Below are 7,910 nucleotides of genomic sequence, written 5' to 3' on the forward strand. Positions count from 1 at the left end.
CATAACATGGCTGGTTTATAATAGAACATGTACAGTCACCAACTTCACAGTCAAGCCGAGGGGATTGCATAGAGATACAGTAAAAACCTGATTTTTAAGCGACCACCCCCACGGTGCAAGCAAAAGCGGTCATTTTAAAGCCAGAGCAGGTGGTCGCTAAACCCAGAGGTCGCTTACACCAGGTTTTACTGTATACCGTATTGTAGCTGTAGTTTTCTGATTACCGGTATTTTGTTCTTAGCAATATTGCTGAGCGAGGTGGAAACAAAGTCAGCCAAAAACCAAGCAATTGTATATCTGTATGACTGTATAGAAAGGGAACTTTGCGTTATAAATCCAGTTGCAGCCATAGGGAGGGCGGCTCGGTGGCACCACTCGTGGTGTCATCAAACGTCTCATGACGTCACCTGATTAAACCACCTTCTCCCTCTCCATTGGTCTTCACCCTTACACGCATGCCATGCAATGTCGAAAAGTAAAATGTCCCGGGCCGCCGTCGAAAGTTAGTACACTCAGACGTCTCTTATCCGGGCACCTTGGGACCGGGCACTGCCCGTATCTCAGATTTGCCCGTATCTCAGGATAACTCATCTACCATGTATCATTATCATTTTTGAAGAAGTGTTTTTGGTGCATACTGCACATGTTCAGGTTACAAAAATAATCCATGGATAAAAATGTATGGATTACACAGGTTGGCAGTGACAAATAAGCACTTGTGCATTCGGAAAAAAAGTTCAACCCCCCAAATTCGAAGCATTTTTGCCATAGGAACTCAAGCTGAGGGTGGCCGGTAGAGAGACGTGCCCGTATCTGAGGCGTCCGGATAAGAGGCGTTTGAGTGTACATGTAGTATGATCTAGGCTTGTACATGTACATTGTACTTGAGAGAACTGGACAAGCAAAACGTGCTACACCTGAGACCATACACCAGTGTGTGTGTGTGTGTGTGTGTGTGTGTGTGTATGTATGTGTGTGTGTGTGTGTGTGTGTGTGTGTGTGTGTGTGTGTGTGTGTGTGCGTGTGTGTGTGTGTGTGTGTGTGTGTGGCTAAGCCGGGATTACCATCATAATTCTCAATTCACGGATGACATGGCGTCAACTAATGTTGTGAACCATTGGTGTTAGTACTGGTCAAGCATTGTTAATACTGGTGTAATCCCAGCACACGTTGCTATGTCTAACATAGCTGTTCGCTATCATCGCTCCCGCGATGGGCATGTCTGAGGTCTGAGGTGTGTGTGCATGTGCACTAGTGTGTGTGTGTGTGTGTGTGTGTGTGTGTGTGTGTGTGTGTGTGTGTGTGTGTGTGTGTGTGTGTGTGTGTGTGTGTGTGTGTGTGTGCATGTCAGCGGCGGATCCAGGATCTCAAAGAAGGAAGGGGGGGGGCACAGTTCATCTGAAGTCAAGACTGTGTGTATTTTTCAGGTAGTGTTGAGAGCCGTCCTTTACGGACAATAGCGGCAACGAAAGCAGTGCAAGAAGAATCTGTCATTAAAACCAGTGCTTGCCGGACCCAGGCTGTACCAAGCGGAATCTTGTTAAAACCGGCTAAATATTCATGCACCGACGTGCAGCCAAAAGCCCATGCCGGATAATGCCAGCAGGAAAACTGGCATAATTTGGTACTTTTTCTGGTATGTTCAATGCATGTTTGGTCGCTATATGGATGAAGAAAGGGAGCAGACTTTAAATTAAGGAAGCGCTTACCATAAGGTTTGTATGGTTCTGCCAATTTCACTGCTTTTTGAGCAGAATTTGCCAAATCAGTTTCCTTATCCGCCAAGGGTTAGCAGTGGGGTAAGCGGATTATGCCGCCGCATAATTTTTGGCATAATCAGGTCCTTTTTGAGAAGGAGCATAAAATGGCATCCGAAGAACAAAGGCAGATGCCCAATGAGGCTCTTATACACACCTGCTATTGAAGGCATAATTGAAGGCATAGTATTTGGCATAATCAGGTCCTTTTTTCTTTTCTTTATAGCAGTAGAGGTAAGCGGATTATGCCGGCATAACTTTTTAGCATAATCAGGTCCTTTTTCCGAAGGAGCATAAAATGGCATCCGAAAAACAAGAGCAGATACCCAATGAGGCTCAGTATACACACCTGTTATTGAAGGGCCATACATGTACATAGCACGTCTTGTCGATTTGGAATTCATGTAATATTTTAGCAGCCACTATAGGACATCTATCAGGGTACCCCATAAGGAGACCATAGGTCTGTGGGGACTGCCCTAGAGAAATATGAATAAATACCATACTATACTATCTCCCAAAAGTTCAGCGTTTGCTTGAGAATTTTGTATTCCTCTTGCCGGCATATTATTGTCTTATAGTTATACTGCCACAAAGCTCCCTATCCACATCATGACAATGGTCTGAGTCCTTGTTTCATGACGATTATCAGTTCTTTTGGTCCTTTTGGTGAAGCATATACTTGAAAGGCATAATTGGCTGTTTTCTCGAGCATCCTGCGAGCATCCGCTAGAGCATAATCTGGTCATTTTCCGAGCATAATCCGCTTACCCCTAACGGTTAGCAGCCAATCAACAGATTTTCGTGGAATTGCCCCTCTGCCAATTCAAGGCATTATTATTACTATTATTACCCTCAGTCGTGTGGCGTTAGCCAATATAAATATGATGTGGGCGTCTATAACCAGCCATGGTATAGCAGAAGAATGCAAGTACAAGAAGAGAAAATAAATTTCACTGCTTTTCGAGCAGAATCGGCCACTTTTTCGAGTAATACAGAGTTTACTCTTCACGTTTTTCAATTTCGAAAGTGAGAAAAAACGAGCGTTGAATCGCTTTTTTCACTGTGAGTTGGACCTCTGTCGCGTTGAAATTTCATGGTTGCAACGTGAGGAGCGCCATTTAGGCCGTGAGATCTCACGTTAGAAATTATTAAAAAAGTGAAATGTGAACTCTCTATTATCCGCCAATTACACGCCAAGGGCAAGCAATAGCTTGTACTTTTTTCTTTCTTTTTTTTTTACAAACCACCACACACCATTTGATAGCACAAACAGGTGCATAGCCGGCAGTGTTTCCAGGTTGCCCGGAAACCCCCTCCGAGGTTGCTTCATGCGCACTAACTACTGAGCTGAACAACTGCGGTCACGGTTCTCTTTCATGCTCCGTTTTTTAATACACATTTCTTAGATGTGAATGAACCACGGCACATTGACAATAGAGAGGTTCTGCAAAACGAAAATTCGAACGAAGTTTGTGTTCTGCACATTTTCGTTACTTTGCACGTGCCTACCCTGGAACTCAACGTTAACTGCAACGGGACGCCTCTCACCCAGACCACCACTGCTCGCTTTCTGGGCCTACAGATCGATTCCTGTCTTCGGTGGGACGCGCAGGTCTCCAGCATAGTACGTAAAACTTCCCAAAAGCTAACCACCCTGAGAACCATCCGCCCGTCGCTATCTGAACGCCAGTCACTCCTCTTCTATTCTGCCCTTATACTTACTGACATGCTTTATGGATCAAACGCGTTCTTCTCTGCACTCACGACTCAGCAGCGGCACCAGCTCACTGTCCTCGACAAGCGATGTGTTTGCTGCGTAGCCAATCTGCTCTTCCCGTCCCATACCACTCCTATATACACTCGCCTTTCCCTGACCCCTGTAATTGAACGTGCCAAATGCAAACTCCGTTTCCTTATGCACCGTGTCCACACCAGCAGCATCAGCCCTCTTCTGGAAGATAGAGTAGCCCTCCAACCTCCCAGTAACACCCGTGGCAATGACAATTGCAAATGCGTTGTTCCGCTAACTCGGCGAACATCTGGCGACAGCCGACCATTGGTTTCCGCCGTGAAGCTTTGGAACACCCTGCCACAGGAACTCACGTCCACTCGTCGTCCAACCCCGTTTAAAAGATTGCTGAAAGTGTTTTTCTACGGTAATATGGCCGAACAGCACCCCCTCTGGCATAGGTCCTCATCTTCCTATTTCTCTCTGATTGTTACTTCGTTCGAACTTGACTTGTAATTACCGGTACAAATACTTCCTATTTTCTCAAGTGCGGCTTTATCGAGCCACACTTTTTATTCTATCGCCATCATAATATTGGGCATCAATGCCCGTTTGGTTTGCGATGTAAAATAGAACTTCAAACAAACAAAAAATGCGTACAAACCGTTTCGCTCTACGTCATGAAGTGAGAAACTTCACACGAACTTTCACAACTTTGGATGCGAAACTTGTAGGGAACACGAAATGAACTTTCGTGGGAAATTTCTAGGGCTGAAACGATCGTGGATTTTCACGTATCGATTACTCTTTAGCTTAACGATCGAGTAATCGATTATAATCTTTAGCAAATAGAGTCATAATTCTGTGCAAACATTACTCTGTTTCCACAAACTATGCCTTCATAATGCCAACAAATCTGCATTAGTGAAAGGGTAGCTCCGAAACATGGCAGTTTCGAAGTCAATTTAACCTCAGAACATGAACCATACCCCTGGCATCCGCAAACAGCTGGGAGTGTGCTAGGCTGGTGACGCTATGGACGTCCATGGTATATAGTGAAAACAGCAAAGGACCCAGTACACTACCCTGAGGGACTCCACACTCGCATGCAGTTAGGCCCGAGCACTGCCCACTCGCCAGAACTACTCTCTGTCGACGGTCCGTGAAGTAGCTCGCAAACCAACGCAATGCAGTCGAAGATACACCCAAAGCAAACAAATCTTGGATCATGAGCTCGTGCCGTACTTTATCGAATGCCTTGCTCATGTCCACTAGTACTGCGCCAGTATGTAGCTGGTGGTCTGCTGACGACAGATAGCAGTCCATGGCCATGGTCAAGGCATCTTCCGTGGAGTGTTGTGGCCGGTACGCAAACTGATTGGCGGGCAAAAGTGAATGGGTTTGTAAGAAGTCACACAGGCGTTTGTGGACTATCTTCTCCAAGATCTTCGATGCTATTGGCAGCAAAGATATGGGACGGTAATTGCGAGATGCGTTCTTGTCACCAGACTTAAATAGGGGTCGAACATTTGCAATCTTCAGGGAGACGGGCACAATGCCAGACGAAAGGGATGCATTAATTAACATGGATAGCGACGGGGCGAGGGCTGCTGCACAATGCTTCAGGACGAATGCCGGAATACTGTCGCTGCCCTCAGCTTTACGAGCATCGAGTCTCACGAGGAAGGTGAATACCTCCTCAACACTAGTGGCCTGGAATTCCCGCAAAGGATCCCGTGGTGACGGACCACAAGGTAGGGATAGCTGCATAGGTGTGCTTGGATCGGAGACTACTCCACTGAATTGCTCGCTGAGTGCTGCTATACTGACAGAGGGTGGAGTGGAAGTTTTGGTCCGGCCGCTGAGCTCGTTTATTGTCTTCCAAGTGAGGCGTGCATTTGCCTGACTCCGTGTGAGAAGATTCTTGTAGTACTGGGCCCTGAGGCGTTGGGACATTCGCTTAGCCTCGGCTCGTGCTGATGTGAATACAGTTCGCAGATCCATGTCAGTCGGCGAGGCTCGCCAGCGACGATGTGCTGCATTGCGAAGTAGAATAGCGTCGTGGAGGGCAGGTAGTTTCCAAGGACAGGGCGTGCGGGAGGAAGATTTAGGCCGATACGTTCGGACAGGAGCGTGCTCGTCCAAAATGGTAACAATTTTGTCAGTCCAAGAATACCACATGGCATCCACAGTCTGAGCGGTTGAAAAATTCTCCAGGTCACAATGATGCAAGTCATGAGCGAATCGGTTCATATCGATCCTTGCTAGGTTACGACCGCACTTGACAGCAGGAGGTTCCACAGTGCATTTGAAAGGTAGGTAAATTACGACCGCAAAGTGGTCGCTGATGGTACAAGGGAGAACCTTGCAGGAGGTTATCGCTCCATCCACAGCTAGGGCGAGATCCAGTGTTGTTCTGCTGCCGTGGGGGGGGGGCAATGCGGGTAGTGTCCTGCACCTTGTTGCTGATATTGAACTGGTCGCAGAAGCGATGTAAATTGTCGAGCTGAGGGGCTTGGCGCCGGCTTACGTCGACATTGAAGTCGCCCGTTAAAATCAGCGGGGACGATGGCATTGACACCGCTGCTGTGTCAACTGCGTTGGACAAGTCCTGCCAAAACTGTACTGGCGTACCTGGAGGTCGATACACTCCTCCTAGGAGAATCCGGTTTCGATGACTTCTGATCTCCAGTAGCAAAAGTTCTATGTTGGTGTGGTCACCCACCACTCGTGCTTGAAAGCGATTGTGGACATAGGCTGCTAGGCCACCTCCACAGTGACTGGGACGATCCCTCCGGAAAAGTGCATGGTTAGGTATGCTGAGCAAGCTGTCTGCGGTAGAGCTAGATAGAAAGGTTTCCGCCAGTATCATGATGTCAATGTTTTGAGATAGTATGAAATCCTCAACTTCATGCTTTTAAGAAGGTGGCACACCTTGAGGAACCCTACTCTAAGATTAAGACTAAGGCCGTTGTTGCTGTTCGATAAAGTGGCTAAATTAGGGGTGTGTGGTCTAGGATGGAATGGGATTGCATTAGGGTTTAGCGGGGTGTCGGCATTCATGATGTGGCTGAAGCTGAAGCTATCTTATCTAAGGCGAATCTCCACTCTCATGCACGCACCTCCGCTGGCCAGAAGTCTTCTTGCAGGGCTTTGTCGATTTGATCTGCTGGGATCACGACATGTGCGTACGCCAGTCCGAAGTACCGGGATTCTGACACACTGCACTTCATGACTGACAGGTCTTTTTTCTCGCACCAACCTACTATGGAATCAGCACTACATCCCATGTGGACATTGCCAAGGTGAATTGCGCGGCATTTTATCCGAGGGGCTCCACGGAAACTTGCAGGAGCTTTAGGTTTGTGCTGATAATACGAGGTGACAGTGGACTGGCCTGGCTTGTGTGCTACGTCACGGCTGGCAGTGGTAGTCCTATTTGCCAGCGTGCGTGCAGGGTTTCGCGGTTTTCTCCGTTCAACATTCTCAGTCCCACTCAGGTTCGACCGGTACGGGAGCACATGTTGGTTCGCGTGGTGTACTTGTGTCAGTTGTAACCCCTGAGCTGCAAACATTTGAATACGAGTTGCGTGTAGCAGGCCCTGAGTCAGATGTGCGTGGGTTGAACACTGATGTGGCCGTGGAGGACGTGGACTGGCCTGTTGGGGTACATGTACTCGTACGCAATTTCTGAACTTCCTCCCTGAGTGCCGCCACTTCGATTCTCAGGGAATTATTGTCAACAACAGCTTCTTTCATGGCAGCCAATTCCTTGATCAAACTACTCATGATCCCCATCAAAGATTCTTTTCGTTTTGCAGAACCTCTCTATTACTTCAGTAGTAACTTGTAGTGTAAAGTTCCAGATTGGGCCTCTCAGTAGCTTGGAATTTGAATATACCCTAAAGCTTTCAGGTTGTGGGGGCTCTGCCCCCGCTCATCCCCAACTGGGGCTCCGCCCCGTGACCCCCGCTGGGGGACACCCCCAACCCCATCTGGAAACCCCTCCCAAACCCTTCCGACTACACGCCCGGGGGGGGGGGGGGGGGGTACGCCTGACAAAGCAGCGATGAGACATATGGGCTGGCAGGAGTAGGACTAGGGGAGAGGCAGGGGCAGCTTTACCGACCATAGGGTCTCGGCTTCGTTGCGACCCAAGCGCTCCACACTAGAAACAAAAGATTGCAGAAAAGATCCGGGCTTGTAGCAGCTCCTATTTTTACCCCCAAACCCCCCTCTCCCTATGCCCAGCGTGCAATGCATTCCAGCAATGCCAATAGCTAGCAGGACACAGTTGCTACAGTCGTAGTCTACTTACCGGTCTACACTATACGACTTCACTTGCGGCCAGTCATCAGACATCACTCGTCACCAGCATGATTCATGCGCATATGCTGCATGCTACCTTCAACAGTGGTCAA

The sequence above is a fragment of the Sycon ciliatum genome, chromosome 1, assembly GCF_964019385.1.
Source record: "Sycon ciliatum chromosome 1, ocSycCili1.1, whole genome shotgun sequence".
NCBI lineage: Eukaryota > Metazoa > Porifera > Calcarea > Leucosolenida > Sycettidae > Sycon > Sycon ciliatum.